This window comes from Primulina huaijiensis, chromosome 14, assembly GCF_012295235.1.
Source record: "Primulina huaijiensis isolate GDHJ02 chromosome 14, ASM1229523v2, whole genome shotgun sequence".
NCBI lineage: Eukaryota > Viridiplantae > Streptophyta > Magnoliopsida > Lamiales > Gesneriaceae > Primulina > Primulina huaijiensis.
The window spans coordinates 4,548,341-4,566,603 of NC_133319.1; the positions used below are offsets into that span (position 1 = coordinate 4,548,341).

At 30.3% G+C, this 18,263-nt stretch overlaps 2 long non-coding RNA genes across 6 annotated transcripts; one reads left to right on the plus strand and one right to left on the minus strand.

Moving 5' to 3' along the window:
* Positions 1 to 162: 162 nt before the first annotated feature.
* On the minus strand, positions 163 to 12,150 carry LOC140956478 (uncharacterized). 5 transcript variants are annotated; one of them, XR_012171477.1, is made up of 4 exons: positions 11,229 to 12,150; positions 10,792 to 10,916; positions 506 to 730; positions 163 to 433 (listed from the first exon to the last, which is right to left on the minus strand). It is a non-coding gene; the product is annotated as an uncharacterized lncRNA (long non-coding RNA). The 5 variants fall into 5 exon arrangements; XR_012171478.1 differs by lacking the exon at positions 163 to 433 and having other exon boundaries at positions 445 to 714; XR_012171476.1 differs by lacking the exon at positions 163 to 433 and having other exon boundaries at positions 445 to 730.
* Positions 9,053 to 10,917, plus strand: LOC140956480 (uncharacterized). Its single transcript, XR_012171479.1, has 2 exons — positions 9,053 to 10,017; positions 10,142 to 10,917. It is a non-coding gene; the product is annotated as an uncharacterized lncRNA (long non-coding RNA).
* Positions 12,151 to 18,263: the final 6,113 nt, after the last annotated feature.

Here is an 18,263-nt window from a genome sequence, read left to right on the forward strand (position 1 = left end):
GATTTAAAATTCCAAAAACCATTTCTTTTTATTTTTTAAAGATCATTTTACGACAATATATAAAAAGATGGTCAAGTGTTACCCTCTCTTTTGACTTCCCTAAACCTTTGGTTAAAAAGAAATTTTTGATATGATCTATACGTTGAAACCGGACCAAAACTGGTCCATTTGCATACAAATCTCTTCTTTTTATTCATCGTTTTTATTCCAAACATAACATATGCAGCTAGGCATCTAGGACCACCACCTATATATTATGCTAGGACCACTGTACGGTTTTTTTAAATTTAATAATATAATGATGATAATTCCCTGGAAATTGAGTAATAATAACAATTTATAAACTTAATGTTATGTATACTCCAATAATTGCTATTTACACTTCGATTCATGTACAAAATAATGTTGAATGCATCTAACATAAAGTGAAGTACTGTCTATTATTATTATTATTATTATTATTATTAATAAAGTGATGTTACAATAAGTGTAAAGGTAAAAAAACAAGAGCAGGAATTAACTATATACATACATATATGTTAATTTATCGAGTAATATTGAATTTTACATGTGTCAACGTTGAGTTTGGTGTGCTCCATGCCTCCATAATTCATTACGAGTGAACAACTTGGTACTATATTTGGGACATGACTTGCTCTTCTCCTTGCGTTAATTATGATCCGTACGAGGAGCTAGCTGGTTTTGCAGCGATTTCTGAGAAGATTCATACCTCCACAATATGACAAACATATAACAATTTTTACATATTAATCGGACTTGACTGTTCAAATCTCCAGTATTTTTATAAGAATAAATATCTTGTGAGACGATTTTATTGATTTATATATATGAAACAGATTGATTTATCTATATTTTTCATCACATAATGTGAAAAAACTCAATTAATGCACAAAGAAAAACTTTTGATCAGTCAGAAGAAGAAAAGTCTACACATGTCAAATTAAATGACCGATTTTTGAATCTTCTGTGTTAATGCATCTCCGGGAACAAAAAAAGTTACTTGTCTTGGAGTTTAATACCAACATAAAATGAATAAAACGATGGAGAAATGAGTACAGATCTAAAAATGTGGACAAACTTTTGTCTGCGGGACTCGGTTAAGTTCCGTGTATGGTAATTTTGTGACAATTAACCGTACAATTCCTGCCAGGCCGTTTAGTCGGATTTTAGGGTTTAGTGGATTAAGATGCGTAACAAGAAACACATTATGAATGCGAAAATTACATTGTTTTTTTTGTTTTACAATTTGCAATTTTTCTATTTTTGGTTCTGTTAAAAAATAAATTTGTATTTTCAGTCTCTTAATTTGCATTTTTTTTTCATTTATGATAATGTTAATGATGTAATTGTATTTTCAGCCACGTAACTTGCTTGTTTTTTTTATATTTATTTTGAGTCTTGTTAACGATGAATTTGCATATTTAATTTGCATTTTACTTTTTCATCCTTTTTTTATCGGAGTCTATCGTAGATGGTGACATGAATTTTTTGAAGGAAACTTACGTATGTGTCTTGATATTTTTTTATATTATTTTTTGGAAAGAAACACGATGGAATTTGGTCAAAAAATGGAAAAAAAAATGTTATTGCATGACTAAAAATGTTAATTCACAATGAACATGGAAAAATGAAAAAAAAAAGTTACAGGACTAAAAATAAAAATGCATCGTTAACAAGACAATAATGAAAAAACATGCAAATTATGAGAACAAAAAAGCTAATTCATTTTTAAGAGGACCAAAACTAAAAAAAGTGTAAGTTACATGATGAATAAAATGTTTCGATTGTTATATAAAATGGAAAACTGTCATTTAATTCTTTATATTTATTTATTTGCTGTTTTGGTTATCTATATTCTCCATTTAGTCTTAGTTCTATATTTTTTAATTTTTGACAATTTTATTCCTTCTTCATTCTAAATATTAATGTGACATTGTACACATTGATATCAAGCATAATTCACATATATAAAACTAATATTACCGTTTTCCTATATAAAATGTGTGAATTACTTATTTGTAAACATTTGTATACCTTGATATCCAAGTCGATGGTGTTAAATAGTATAAGCATAAGAACCAAACTTCCTCACGTTAAATCATAATCTAAATCAATTTCGAGCACTTGTTCCATACAATGACTCAACGTTTTTAGAACTCTCTGTAAGAAAAAATGACACATAAAAAAGAAGGATAAACGTGTAGGAAATGACGACAGTCATTGCCTACAACTTTTGACAAAAGATGCGTACGCTGCCTCAACTTTAGAAAATTGAGACGTGCATGCACCTCTTCCTTTGACAATATGACTCCCGTAATAACTCATCGATGGTATGAGATGCCTATAAATATTAGCGATTGAGGTCCTTAAGCACACATCTCATAAGAAATATACACCATCTACAGAGAGCGTGAAGTGCTTAGAAGACTTCAATCGGAGAAAAATCAGAAGAATTACAAATTATTCAATGGCCGGAGGTAATACTCGATTTATTTCCGCATATTGATTATCATGTTTATATACGTACATAAACATGATTTTTAAGAAAAATTCTGACATTTGGTATCAGAGCCGTGATACATCTACATTGAAAATTTGTTTTCATTTTTCTGCCTGGAAAAATTTGTTTCCGGAAATTTTCTTAAGAAACATGAAAATTGAAGATCGGATAAAATAACTTACCTGAAAATTTTGTTCTCGGTTGCACTTTGGAATTCTTCCTTGAAGTCTTGAAGATGATAATTGATACTTGAATTTTTCATATGGAATGAGAAAAATTTTTAGAGAGCAAATCTTTCGGAACGAAAAGTTGCAAAAGAACAATTGCATGTAAATGAAATTGAATTCTCGTGCATGAATTGATAAAAGAAGACCCATTTCATTGAATGCAATTGTCGGTAAATGATTAAATTTTTTTTAAAAAAATATTAATTAATGCGGGACCCATGTGTCGATAATCATTTCATTTCATTATTATTATTATTTAAAAAATAAATAATAATAATACTAATTAATTTTGTGGGATTCACCCCAATTTAATAATTGGTGTACGGTTGTTTTTTTTTTTAAATAAAAATAATAAATAAGTAAATAATGATTAATGTGTTATTAAGTTATATGTATAATTCGGTATACATATAGCATTTGGTTAAATAATTTGTAGACATTAAAATAATTCCAAGTTCGACGTAATTTCTAATACATGTTTAGAAATTATTTTTGCATGTTAGATATAATGTCAAATATTATGGATAAATGTTTGATGTGTACATGCAAATTTATTATTATGTTTGCATTTTTTTAGTCTTGAAATTTAAAATGCAAATAATATTGAAAAATAATTATATGTTCATATTAAATTATATTAAGTTGTTTATAATTTTAAATGAACATATCAAGTAAGATGTGAATATAATATTATAAAATAAAATATTTCAGATGTTCACAAATGAACAAATAATTCTCACTTTATCACTACTCTGATTGAAGAGAAAAACTGATGGGAAAAGTATTTGTTCATATTAAGTAAAAATGTGAATATAAAGTTATTTAATGAAAAAAATTTTGGCTCATAAAGATTCACATAAATGTTGATAATTAAAGTGAATAATAATTATAAGGTGACATGAGAAAACATGATCTGGGGGAGTTCTTCATAGATCGGTTTAAACTGCCTTGACTAGCCACTGGTCTCCCTGAGGAATGTTGCTCTGACTAGGAGTTAGGTATTTAAAGGGCCTTAACACTACCTATCTTTTCTGGGAGCACTCTTGGAAAATGTTGATTTTGTTACTAAATAATTATTATATAAAGTATTAAAGTAAAGCCAAAATTTTGTCCAGTAAACCATATAATTTTAAATAATTGAAGAATAGCCATAACATCTTTAATTATGGAAAATTATGTATTAAGTGGATTTGGATCACATAATGGACATCAATTGCAATTAATTATATAAACATAATAAATTTTACCCCACAGGGATTTTTATTATATTTATATAACTAATTAGGTTAAAATATCAAATTATATTTTTCTTAATTTACCCACAGGAGTTAAGGAAAATATATTTTGATAGTTTTATCATAAATTTACAGAAAAATCTTATTGAATTAAAATTTTAGCTCATAGGCAAATTTTATGTCACTAGATTTTTAAAACATGAATTACATTGGTAAAACATGATATTGTCTTAAAATTTTAAGCATATGATATTTTGTGCAGTTATGCAACCTGCGAGTTTTTCTCATATGAAATGTGACATTCCCAAACTAAAGGGCGATAACTATAAAATATGAAAAGAAAGAATTCTTCTTCAATTGGGGTGGATGAATATTGATTATGCTATACGGAAAGAAGAATCATCTGCTATTACTGAAAACAATATTCCGTATGATGTTGATCTTTATGAAAAATGGTAGCGATCGAATCGACTGTGCGTACTGTTCATAAAGACCATAATATCTGCTGGTATGCGGGGTTCTGTCGATCAACATGATAATGTTTGAGAATTACTGAAGACTATTGATGAACAATTTCAGTCTTCAGATAAGGCACTTGCTAGCACCCTAATTATGAAATTCTCTTCATTAAGGCTGACCAGTATGAGAGGTGTGCGAGAGCACATCATGAAGATGCGGGACATAGCGGCTCGACTAAAGACACTAGAAATGGAAATGTCTGAAACTTTTCTTGTGCACTACATTTTAAGCACTCTTCCACAACAATATGGACACTTCAAAATTTCTTACAACACACATAAGGATAAATGGTCAATCAATAAATTAATGACCATGTGTGTTCAAGAGGAAGGAAGGTTGTTAATGGAAACAAGTGATAATGTATTTATGACTATACAAGGAAAGTATAAGAGACAAGCCAAAGTCAAGGGAAAAGGGAAAGGAATAATTCCACTCCAACCTGACATGAATAAAGAATCCAAGTGTTTCTTCTGTAAAAAGACATGACACATGAAGAAGGATTGCATTATATTTAAAGATTGGCTTGAAAAGAAATGTATTCCTACTTCATTGGTCTGTTATGAATCTAATATGGTTGATATGATTTGTAACACATGGTGGATTCATTCTGGTTCTACAATCCATGTTACAAATACCTTGCAGGGTATGCAAAACCTAAGGAAGCCAATAGAAAATGAGCGGAGCATCTATTCAGGAAACAAGATGTCTTCGCATGTGGAGGCTATTAGGACTAGGTACCTTATATTGGATAGTTGTTTTATTTTTAAATTGGAAAAGACCTTTTATGTTCCTAGTTTTCTAGGAATTTAATTTCAGTTTCAAAACTTGTACGTTATTCCTTTAAGTTTATGGATAAATCAATAAATTTGTTTCATAAATCAAATCTTATTGTAAATGGTACAATGATTAATGGTATTTTCTCTATTTCTTTACAAAATAACAACACCACTATGCATGTTCAAGGAGGTATTAAAAGATGTGTTATAAATGAAGATTCTTCTATATTGTGGCACAGGAGATTGAGACATATCTCCATAAAGAGAATTAAAAGATTACTAAATGATGGAGTACTTAGTACTTTAGATTTTACTGATTTTGAGACTTGTGTGGACTGCATTAAGTGAAAGCAGACCAATAAGTCTAAAAAGGGTGTCAAGAGGAGTACATAAATATAAGAAATCATACATTCAGATATTTGTTGTCCAGATATGGACATGCAAAGTCCGTAATACTTCATCTCCTTCATCGATAATTATTCACGATACATGTATATCTACATGCTTCATAATAAAAACGAAGAACTTGAAGCCTTTAAGGTTTTTAAGGCTGAAGTGGAGAAGCAATGTGGAAAACAAATTAAGATCGTGAGAATTGATAGAGGTAGAGAATATTACGGCAGATACACTGAGAATGGACAAGCACCTGGTCCATTTGCGAAATTTCTCCAAGAACATGAGATTGTTGCCCAATATACGATGCCTGGTTCTCCGGACCAAAATGGCGTAGCTGAAAGGAGAAACCGAACATTATTGGACATGATGAGGAGCACGATGAGTAGCTCCAAACTTCCTAAATTTTTGTGGACTGAAGCTCTTAAGACAGCTGTGTATATATTAAACCGAGTTCTAACTAAGGTTGTCCCAAAGACGCCATTTGAGTTATTAAAAGGTTGAAAATCGAGTTTGCAACATATACGTGTTTGGGATTGTCCTTCTGAAATAAAAGTTTACAACCCACATGAAAAGAAACTGGACCCAAAAACTATAAGTGGATATTTCACCGGGTATGCCGAAAAATCCAAGGGGTACAGATTCTATTGTCAATCTCACAACACTAGAATCGTGGAATCAAGAAATGCAAAATTTCTTAAAATGACTTGATTAGTGGGAGTGATCATGACATAGTTTTTGAGAATGATCACATTAATTCACAATCATCTTATTCAAATGACAGATTGGTCGTTATTCACACCCCTCAATACCAAATGGGTGTTAGACAACTAGTTACTGAAGTTCCACAAATCGCTGATGAAAATCCAATAATTTATTCAGTAAAATAAAAAAAAATTTCGCTTTTAATATTTTAATAAATATACAAAAAAACTCACAATCTAATAAGCAAATTATATTCTTAATTTACCGTCGAAAATACTATATTCTTGATTTTAAAAATTTATTAAACTTTAAAGAGAAAATCGAAACTAAAATTGTGTAAGGGAGAAAAATTTTAAGTGTTGTGAAGTGGTATGGTAGAAAATGCACCGATGATGGAGATATTTATAGACAGTTTGAGACAGTTTTGACTTTAACCGTCGCAAATAGCGACGGTTATTTTTCTAACTGTCGCCGATTTAAAATTAGCGACGCTTTTACATGAACTGTCGCTATATTTAACAACGGTTATTAACAACAGTCACTAAATATAGCGACGGTTAAGTATAAAACGTCGCTAATTATAGATCAGCAACGGTATTACCAAAAATGTCGCTAAAATTAGCGACGGTTTTTATTTAGCGACCATTCTTGTAAAACCGTCGCTATATTTACATCGGCGACGGTTTTACTTAAAACCGTCGCTAAATTTTGCGACGGTTATACTGTAACCGTCGCAAGATTTAAATTAGTGACAGTATAGTATAACCGTCGCTAATTTTAGCGACAGATTTAACTTAACGGTTGCAAAATGTAATATTGACAACAAATTTATACAAAAACCAGTTGAAAGACAACGATTTTTTACAAACCGTTGTCGTAGCTTGAAGAAAAACGCTAATAGACAACAGTTTAAAAACCGTTGTCGTAGCAAAAAAAAAAACGCTCATAGACAACGGTTTTTAAAAACCATTGTCGTAACAAAAAAAAAAACGCTCATAGACAACAGTTTTTAAAAACCGTTGTCGTAGATATATCAAAGACAACGGGTTTAAAGAAACTGTTGTCTTTGAGCGGATTTTTTAATGCTACGACAACGGTTTTTGTTAAAACCGTTGTTAAAAGTAAAAAGACAACTGTTTTAATAAAAACCGTTGTCTTTAATGTGTTGTTAAAACTGATTTTTCTTGTAGTGAAAACTCATTAGGCAACATTGAAAGGTATAAAACAAGACTCGTTGCTAAAGGATCCACTCAGCAGGAAGTAATCGATTATAAGGAGATTTTTCTCCTGTATCTAAAAAAGATTCTCTTCGTGTCATTCTAGCATTAGTTACATATTTTGACTTAGATTAGATTTGCAACAAATTGATGTGAAAACAGCTTTTCTCAATGGAGAACTAGAGGAAGATGTTTATATGAAACAACCGGAAGGATTCTTCTCTAGTAATGGTGAGCAATTAGTTTGTAAGCTTAAGAAATCTATATATGGATTGAAACAAGCTTCTCGTCAATTTTATTTGAAATTTCATGATGTTATCTCTTCATTCGGATTCGTTGAGAACCCCATGAATCAATGTATATACCAGAAAGTCAGTGGGAGTAAGATTTGTTTCCTTATTCTATATGCGGATGATATATTACTTACAACCAACGACAAGGGTCTATTATATGAGGTGAAACAATTTCTCTCTAAACACTTTGATATGAAGGATATGGGCGATGCATCTTATTTCATTGGCATTAATATACATAGAGACAGAATTCGAGGTATTATAAGTCTGTCTCAAGAAACCTATATCAACAAAGTTTTAGAGAGATATCGGATGAAAGATTGTTCATCAAGTATAGCTCCCGTTGTGAAAGACGATAAGTTCAATTTGAGCCAATGCCCAAAGAATGATCTAGAGCGGGAACAAATGAAATACATTCCTTATGCTTCTGCTGTCGGAAGCTTGATGTATACTCAGGCTGTACTAGACCTGACATTGCATTTATTGTTAGAAAGATATCAGAGTAATCCAGGTTTAGACCATTGGAAAGCTGCAAATAAAGTAATGAAGTACCTTCAAGAGACCAAATATTATATGCTTATGTTCAGACGAACTGAGAATCTGGAAGTAATTGGCTACTCTGATTCAAACTACGCTGGCTGCATTGATTCACGAAAATCCACTTCAGGATATATTTTCATGCTAGTTGGTGGTCCTGTATCTTGGAGAAGTGCAAAGCAGACATTGACCGCTTCTTCCGCTATAGAAGCTGAGTTCGTAGCTTGTTTTGAGGCAATCTAACATGATGTATATTTGAAGAGTTTCGAGGCTTAGAATCATGTATTCTATATCTAGGCCATTAAGAATATATTGTGACAATTCAGCTCAGCTGCTGTTTTTATGGCTAAAAATAACAAAAGTGGTAGGCGAAGCAAGCACATCGACATTAAGTATTTAGCCATATGAGAACGTGTTAAAGATAAAAAGTTACTTATCGAGCACATTAGCACTGAATTGATGATTGCAGATCCTTTGACTAAAGGCATGCCACCATTGAAATTTAATGATCATACAGAAAGAATGAGCCTTGGTTCATTTATGTAATTTTGTTGTAAGAACAAAGTTAATGAAACTATGATGTCATATTTTCTCATATTTATTGTGTACACATTCATTGATTTGAGAAATATCAATAAAGTTGGATCTCGAATAAACATAAAGTTTATTCATTAAGTTATACAGATTTGAGATATATAATGCATTGTAATACATGGAAGATAATATTCGTTTTAAGATGACCTATCGCCCTGATTCATGTATTTTGTTTTCTCCTATGGTAAATGAGATATATGTGTTAAGTGGGAGAATGTAAGAAAAAATGACACATATTAGAAAGAAGGATAAACGTGTAGGAAATGGCGACGGACATTGCTTACTACTTTTGGCAAAAGATGCGTACGCCACCTCAACTTTAAAAAATTGAGACGTGCACGCACTTCTTCTTCTGACAATAAGACTCCCGCAATAACTCATCGATGGTATGAGATGCCTATAAATAGCAGCGATTGAGGTCCCTAAGCACACACCTCATAAGAAATATACACCATCTACAGAGAGCGTGAAGTGCTTAGAAGACTTCAATCGGAGGAAAATACGAAGAATTACAAATTATTCAATGGCCGGAGGTAATATTCGATTTATTTTCGCATATTGATTATTATGTTTATATACGTACATAAACATGATTTTTAAGAAAAATTCTGACACTCTCAACATCGCTTACTATCAAATGATGTTTCAATCTCAAATTTCATTAGACAACTGTCGTTTTTCGATAACAATGTATAAACATATTTTGACAATACAAATAGTTCTGATCAACCTTCATTAAAGAATGGAAACTTAATGAAGAAAAATTAAGTGATTTATGTAATTCTTGATTCATGCACATCAGATTATATCTAAACATTTTCCACAACTTCTTATGTAATGTACCTAGTTACATGTTTTTAAGGATCATTACATGCCATGCCGATGGTACAAAACGAGGTCTCATTATCTCTTGAATAATGGATGATATTAACGAATGGAAGTAAATTTCAAAACAAGTACGTACAATCAATAATTTTTCAACAAAATCAATGCGTGTATTGTGCCACAAAGGAAACAGGAAATTCAATTAATGAAGCAGAAATTAAATGACAGATCGAAAACATTTAGAAAAGCAAAGGACTAATTACAATTTATAGTTTCATTTAATTTATGAAAAAATATAGGTAACGGAACAATCGAAAAAATTCAGAAAGCAAAAAATCACGGGGATTGAGAACAATAGCGATATATGTATATAACCAAAGAACAAGTAGGAGATGATTATGATGAAAAAGCAAGAAGAATCTGATGACTTAAAAATATCACATAATATTATGTGAGACTTAGGATTTATGGTTGATAACTGTTATTACTATTTTTTTCACCTTACGTGGAAACCAACCAAATATATAGAAAAATGATTAAACCTTGAGATTCCCATAAAAATGTGAGCAAAAGATTCATGAAATAAGCGATTTTTTCATCGAAAAATAGACGTATTTGGGAAAGCCTTTTCGATGAAGTGTAAATATCATGAGTAGGCCAAATTGCATAATGCTCGAGTGTAGGTCCAAATGCACCGCAGACTGTGACTACTTGTAAAAAGCAAGAACTGGTCATCACATACACATTACTAGCATGTTATATACACCGATATGTTAAAAGGGCACTCGAAATTTTCAAGGAAATTATCGAATTTCAAGAGAGAAATTTCAACTTTTTTCTATGAATATTTGTTTGATAATCAAGCATAGTTGAATCTCATCCAAATAAGACAAGAAAACATTATGAACAGAAAAAAAAAATAGTACAATTTATCAATCGTGATTCATACCTGTTCGTACTGAATTTGATCTTAATTTGCTGAAATCATTCAAGTTTAAAACGGAATTCAAGATGGGCGCTTTTCGATCTGAATCTCCTCGGATGCACAATCGATACGGCAACAAGTTATGAGCCCTGTAAAACCAGTTTGCAAATGGTTAACACATTATATGAGCTACTTTTTGCTGAAAAATCAGAACGAATAATGCATAACAAGCATGAAATATCTAGTATTAAAGACTATATAATTAGAAGCTCGGGTTTTTCTTTGATATAAGAAAAAATATGTACTATACAAAAAAATTTCGTGAAATAGTAAAAGATCTATATTATATATAATGATCAGAATGGAGTTTTTTCAAACAGAGCCAACTAAATAAATTAAAGATTAAAGAACAATATTAACTAATAAAATATTAAATTCACACAAAATACAAAAAATCATACTTGTCAGAGGCTCAGAATCATATGAAGAGCTGGGGAACTGTGGGTTTTGATCCAACGTGCCTGAGACCGACCATTTTGGCTGGCTTTGTAGTCGTTTATTGCCGATGCAGCATCATCAAGATTCTCATCGAGAAAAAGCTTCGGTACTAAGCAGGCACGGATCTAAGATTTTTTTCATAATCAAGAAAAAAAATCATCAAGTTTGATATTAATCAGCACCACACCTTTGCATGTGAATCTTGAAGATGCTACACCAGAAAACTACGACTGTATGTGTAGATCCATGCATAAAACTAAATCTTTCGGGATTTTCAGATAAAACCCTTCAATCAATTTCATCTGTCTTGAGAAATATGATGGGCAATTTTCCACGATGCAGTGTGAGTTTGGTGGAGACTTAAAGTTTTGTGCATCGATCTTGGGTAAAATACAGTAGCTAGCACACAAGAATCTTTGGTGTTAAAAAAATCAAAGAAAAAAAGTACAAAAACAACCCTAGTGGGACAAAAGAAGTTTAATAAAATTTACAGAAGAGATCAATAAAGCAGAAACACCCGATTTGATGGATTATAAGATTTAAAAAACTTCCAATCAGATTCATTTGAGAATCAATTGATATCAGATAAATCGTTCATCCACTCTAACAGAAAGAGGAATAAAGATGGATACATATTCTGATATTGATTGGTAGAATTTGCATCTTTGATGATGAAGAGAACCACATAAAAGTCAAGAAAACCATTTACTTTGAAAAATGAAGCGAATTCCAGAAGAATATTCACCAATCAATGAAAGAAAGAACAAGAAAATATAAATGATCCAAATTTTGAGGATCAAATTCAGCCACTGAAGCTGAGTTTGTTTGATTTTTCCGTCACGAAGAACAAAGCAAAAGGGGTGCTTTAAAGAAAAGGGTTAGGGAACTCACGCTGTGGGGGAGGTGTTTCTTGAATATATATCCACGCAGACACTATATATATAAAGGTTAATGCCTGGTCCAATTTGTGATAATGATTTATTTTTACGAAAATATCATATTCATTTAAATAAATAATATTTTTAATATAATTTATATATAACTATAATATCTAATTTACTTCAAAAATTCACATATTATATCTATAAATCACATATTTAATATAATTGAATTATCTTTATTCAAATAATAATTAAAAACTTAGTAAAAATTTAAGAATCGACTAGATTGATCATAATCTTGATTCTGATTCATAAACACAATAATCATTGTTGTACACAAATATCGCAAATACTTGTACGTGATTTGCTAGTAAGTATAAACAAGTTAATTTATTTATGTATATCCATATATGTTTGTGGTGATTTGGGTTAGTGAATATTTATTGCACTTATTTAATATTTAACATTTTTGACAAAATAAAATTTTATTTTAAGACGACCTCTTTTTTCCAAACCCTAATCTTGTTTACACTGAGTCGTGATGCTTACGTGGGCCGTTCAGAATTACGAGTTCCCTTTAACCACACAACTCGAACAATCTATCACTATTTACTAAAAATAAAAATAAAAATTATAACGGGCAACTGAATAATGAATGTCGTAGTCTCTAACCCTAATTCACAATATTGTCATTCTCTCGAGATGAATATTAAAATGTTATAACTTTGATGAATTTATCAATTTTTGAAATTTTTTTGGTTATGCAGTTATTAGAATTGAAAACATCTCTAATGCTTGTGGGGTAGCAGGGGATTGGACCGATGAGGTATTAGGTCCAATTTTTTCTTGACGGAGGGCGGATCCGAGTTTGGCCTAACCCGTCTCAAATCCAGCTTCTTGTCATCTCTATATATCATATCACAACTATAGACAAGAATCCTGACGTGTTTGCTGTCGTGCAATTGTTTTAGAGAAGTATGACTTAAAACAAAATGAAAAAACTTAAAAACGTAATGCACTAAAAAAATTAAAAATAGGCCAAGTTATAAAACGATTTTGGTAATTTTTTCTCCTTATACTAATATTCGAGCTAGCTAGTTATTTTAGTGCATTGTATCAACGATGAATTAATCATATACCACATACATTTTCTCGTCCAATTTTTTTTAGATAACAAATACATAATTTAGTCTTAGTACAATATATTTTTCAAAATTGGTACTCTTCTTGACCTGACACTTACATGTTGCAACTATCAAAAGCAGAAAGATACTGATTTAATATTAGTTCAGAGAAGATAAAACAGTAAAATATAAAAAGCCAAACATATAGAAGGAACATTGTAATTTTCTCGTATCCATTATAAAATTTAAGGCATTTATATATAAAGCAAGTAATCGTTGTGTGTTATATCACATCAGACCGTAATCATTCTCTCTTTTTTTTTAACCGATCATATTTAACACGCAAAATTTTGTTGCAAAGGTGATATGTATGAATAATTGATTGAGTCGGAAATATCAAACAATGGGACGTAGTCATAGATCTCACGCGTGGAATGTCGCGTGGAGATTTTTTCAATACAAAATGTTATAAAAATTGTCAAAATATACATAACTAAAACTCAATTTTGATAATATAAAAGATTAAAATTAGAATGCGACAAACAATGAGAACAAAACATGTAATTTTCCCAATCATAATAGGACTGATGATTAATAATTTCAATATATAAGGTTAAACGTTGCTATAATTCAAATTAGAATCGAGTAAGATTCAACATAATTATAAGACGATAATTGATTGTTAAACTCACGACGAGTCCACATTTTTTTAGAAAAGAAGGCTTGAATATATGTGGACCTAATAACTAAAAAAATCAACTTGATTAGACAACTTATGGGGCCCTAATTAATCAACAATTAATTCCTAATAATATTGTAAAGATAATAATAATCAGGTGTACCTTCTTTTGTTTTAAAAAAAAGGGCAAAAAATCATTTTTAAATCTGGGAAAAACCGTATCTAAACCACCTTTGGCATAAAGTAAAAAGAGAAAAATACATGTAATCAAAATTTAAGATTTTGTTGAAATAAAATCAAATTTGGTTCTACTTACGTGTCCCTTTTAAGTGACTCGATCGAGAGAGGCATCAAAGTCCTTTTTTTTATTTATTAATTGACCAAACAGCTATCAATTTGAGATGTTATATTCCATCCATGGACATTATAAAAAGGAAGATTGGATAATGNTAACCATTATTTTTTTGAAAAATAAAAAACTAAGAAAGGTATATATTGTTATTTAATTAGTTAGATTCTCGGCAAAAGTATCAACCTGAAGAGAGGACCCATTTCCGTACAGTATGATGTGGCCTGCTCGGAATTTGCATTTTTAAGTGGGCCAACCCGACCCTATACTTTTCCCTTTCAAATAAACAAATAATTTAGGTGACTATTTATTGTTAGGCATTGTTTCTGTTTTCTCAACCATTTCTTTTTTCTGTTTTTCTAAAAACAAAAAAAAAACCTACAATTAATAAGACTTTGATTGATTTATATGCATTAAGCGTCATGAGATTTCACAGCTTCATTTGCTTTCTAGAAAATAAATACATTAAAAAAAATATATTTGCAATCATATATAAAATTAAATACCTACATTTCTATTGACGTTGCTCACCAACCGTGCCAAACTCTGTGTCCATCAATGAAACGACACTCACCTAAGCAAAAGAACACAGTTCATTCATTGTTTCTTGTTTTTTGGGTGAATTATTATTTGTTGATTTTAATAATTGGGAAAAGAAGGTAATTTTTTTGGGATAATTACAATTGTGATCCTGTAATTTGTTTTTTTATTTTTTTTATTTTTGGTCATGTTAACAATGAATTTTCATTTTTAGTCCTTTAACTTTCATGTGTATTTTTTTTCGTTTTTGGTCACATTGAAAATTAATTTACACTTTTATCAAATCATTGTATTTTGCTTCCACTCCACACTTGATCTCCTTGTAATGTCGCTTAAAGCTCAAGAACATCATTTCATTGAATTTAAAAAGGATGAAACAATTCGAAGGTTGTTTATAAAAATTATTGGTAGGTTATATAGTAAAATAGATTAAATTGAAATATTTATAATATTAATCAGTGAGTTCTAGATTGATATAAAATAAATAAATAATTAATATAAAAAATAATACTAATAACAACAACACGAGCTTAAATTCTTGAATTGGCCCCATACAATAAAAGCAAAAAAAAAATGGTTATTTATTGCTTAATTAATAAGGTGGTGATTTTGATAAATTATATTTCTTAAAAAATACAAATTTATATTTTATAATTTATTTTGGTGGGGAATACTTCACATGGACTTCACGAGACTTTGCCGGATGGAGAAGAAATAAACAAATTGGACCATACGCGTGATGACCTACACAAATATTAATTGTCCAACGCTATTCATATTTTTAATTCATATTTTCCTTTTATTATTGTCCAATATCCAAACATGTGCTGATACAATTTTTACAATCCAATTGAAATTATCAAAATTGATTCGGGGTATTTTATCAATTTCTTGAATTATTCATAAAAAGGGTCTACACCGCTCCCCTTAATATATAAATAATGTACCGACGCAAGTATTTCGTGTTTATACCATGTTTTTATAATTCATATTATTTATATTTAAATGATGATCAAAATATAATTATAAAAAATAACAAGAGACTATACTGTCATTTTAATATTCGAATTAAAAAAATAATAAAAAAAGAAAGAAAATTGCTTAGAGAACGAAGACTCTATGTACTTGACTACAATAAATTTCATAAAAAGTTTAGCAATTTATTAATATATATATATAATATTTAAAATAGACAATGACATCAAATTTAGTTACTCATAGTGTCTCAAAGTTAATAATATAGTATAGAGAGATAATAGATATATATGTTGTGTATAAATAAATATCAAATTATAAATATATTTAAATGGATTTTTAGAAATCTTGTTTTGAATTACAATTTTTTTGTGCAATTTACCTTTAAAAATCTATAATTTTTAGTAAATATTACTCGTGATGGCCAATGATTGAAGAATACCATTTTTGAGCTTCTATATTATGATTAAAAAATTTGAATTGTAAATATAATATCAACTAATTTAGCTTGAAAAGTACGAACAATATAAATATAACTATAAGTTGATAATAAAAGTAAACGAAAGGCAAAAACTTGTGTGAGATGGTCTCACAAGTCGTATTTTGTGAGACTAATCTCTTATTTGGGTCATCCATGAAAAAATATTACTTTTTATGCTAAGAGTATTACTTTTTATTCTGAATATCGGTATGGTTGACCCGTCTCACATATAAAAATTCGTGAGACCGTCTCATAAGATACCTACTCTAAAAGATATCAGATAAATTAATTGTATTTTATTTAAACATTATATGCACGTAAATTTAAATTAAATTTCAGTGGTAAAGCTCTCGAGCTGTAATTTTCTTCGGCGGACTCTCATGCATCGACTATGATAGGTCAAATTAGACAAACTTTGAATTTTTAATTTCTGTCAAGATTGAATTTATTGAATGAATTATGGCACTCAAGTTAGAGTCGATCATTAAGCTAGTTGATAGTTGTTCTGATTAAAAATTAAATACAAATAAAAATATCATATATTTTAATTTTTTTAACTATTAGCCTGCGTTTGGTTGGAGAATAAAATAAACTAATGATTAGTATGTAAATGATAAAGAAAATAATTGTCGTAGAAATGTAATATATGGTGTAAAAAATATTATGGTTGGTAAGATTTTTAAGTGTAAGATAATTTTGAATTTTTTGATGAAATGACAAAATTGCTCTTTCTTATTTTTTTTTCTTCTTCCACTCCAGCGGCGGCGGCGGTCCGACGGCCGATCCGGCAGCGGAGGTGGCGGCGACGGTCCGGCAAAGTCAGTGCGGCCGACGGCGGAGAAGGCGACGGCTCCCTGCCGTCCGGCCGGAGCAGGCAACGATCGGGTCGCCCGACGGTGTCGGCGGCTGCGGTCGGTGGGCGGGAAGTAGTGGTGAGTTTGGAAATAAGAGAAGGGTAAAATTGAAAAATAGGAAGGATTAAGAGTTGGATAAATAGTCCTAGGGTGAGGAGTGATTATTTTATCCCAGTTAACATAGGAGAGATTGACTTAGTTAAATAAAAAACGTACCAAACTTGGGATTAGGTTGGTTAAAAAACTATAAATCCACTTAATCCTATGAACCAAACACAACTTTATAGTGTAAAATCAATATCTGATTTTTAGGAAAAATTGTAATTTTCTTCTTGTATATGTCTCTTCGTAATTTGATTCTCTATGTTATCGAAATTAGGTCCTAGGCCTATTTTTTCACTTTTTTTTTTCAATTTTAAGTAATTTTAATAAGGAGTGCTGACTTGACATTGCACACGTGAGTATAAAAAACATATTAAGTCAGTGTCAGTCGAAAAAATTTTAAAATGAAAAGAAATACAAAATTAACAGGTTGAAACTGAAATTTCACAACATATGACTAAAATCATAAAGAGATGTATAAAAATTATCAAAAAAATATTCCCTATTTTTTATCAACCAATATATTTAATAACAATAACAAATACAACATCAATAACAACAACAACAACAACAATTAATTAATTTTCAAGTCAAAATGCTAATTATATAAAATCTGAAAATCAATAAAATTAAATTAAATTTAAATTAAACACGTATCCCAATTCAACTCGTCCCGTACCCCGTGCATCACAAATATACATCGGCGAGGAATATAGTTCTTTCAACCGACGACACCTTTCGACTGAAATTCTTAGCCTTTTTTAATTTATTTATTATGAAGGTGTAAACATTGGTGGATGCTCCGAAAAATATAATTTAATATTAGAATATCACTTGGTACAAACTTAGATGATGATGCTTTGGACCAAAATGATGAGTGGAGCAATAATGTAGGACCTAGTTAATCATTTGAACACTACTTTGTTGGGCATATGGTTCGTCCGTCTCACGAAAATAAATCTGTGACACCGTCTCACAAAATACCTTCAAATTTAATAATTTTGATAAAAAAA